Genomic DNA, 1,093 nt, shown 5'->3' with positions numbered 1-1,093 from the left:
GCCAAAAATAAATCACAACTGCAAACCCGGGAGGCAGGCCAAGGCTCCGCAGGGACAGGGCATGGGGCCGAGTATCACTGGGGGGGACCTCTGGTGGAGGATGAGGGAAGCTCGGGTGGCCTGAGACCGGGCCAGACAGGATGCATTGATCCTCCCTCTGGAGCTCCCTTGGCCTCCAGGACCAGAGAACGTAAATCCAGCCTTGTGTGGAGGGCACTTGCTTCACTGGGAGCAATTTTGATTTCCCTGTATGCTGACAGCACTGCCCTGGAGGCTTTCTCAGTGAACGACTGCAGCAGCTGACTGCCCTGGCTGTCCCAGGGACATTTAGGGACAGTGTGCATGATTACCCTATATAATGCAGACCCGTACAGATTAGGGAGGCCAGGTGCAGTGGTGAAGGGGTGGCCTACCCCTCCACACCTGTGGGCGTTTCTCCTTAGGTGGAATGAGAGACTTGAGAATATAAATGAGACACAGAGACAAAGTATAGATAAAGAAAAAGTGGGCCTAGGGGACCAGCGCTCAGCATACAGAGGACCAACGCCAGCACCGGTCTCTGAGTTCCCTAGTATTTATTGATAATTATCTTTACCATCTTAAAGATAAGGGAGTGGCAGGATAATAGGATCATCGTAGGGAGAAAATCAGCAGTAAGACATATGAATAAAGATCTCTGTGACATGAATAAGTTTAAAGGAAAATGCTGTGCCTTGAGATGCATATGCAAACATCTCCATAAACCTTTTAGCAGCATTGCTCCAGCAAGTCCCACCTTTTGCTGTAAGGCGGTTTTCTCCTATCTCAGTAAAGAGAGTATACAATCGGGTTTTACATGGAGATAGTCCATTGCCCAGATGCTTTTCTCTATCTCAACTGCCAACAACCGCCAAAAGGCCTTCTTTCCTCTTATACTAGTCCTCCTCAGCACAGACCCTTCACGGGTGTCAGGCTGGGGACGATCAGGTCTTTCCCTTCCCACGAGGCCATATTTCAGACTATCACATGGGGAGAAACCTTGGACAATACCTAGCTTTCCTAGGCAGAGGTCCCTGCAACCTTTGGCAGTGTACGTGTCCCTGGGTACTTGAGA

This window comes from Rhinopithecus bieti, unplaced genomic scaffold (assembly GCF_001698545.2).
Source record: "Rhinopithecus bieti isolate Rb0 unplaced genomic scaffold, ASM169854v2 scaffold_3947, whole genome shotgun sequence".
NCBI classification, from domain to species: Eukaryota; Metazoa; Chordata; class Mammalia; order Primates; family Cercopithecidae; genus Rhinopithecus; species Rhinopithecus bieti.
The sequence above is the reverse complement of the archived record's forward strand: the minus strand, read 5'-3'. Positions refer to the sequence as shown.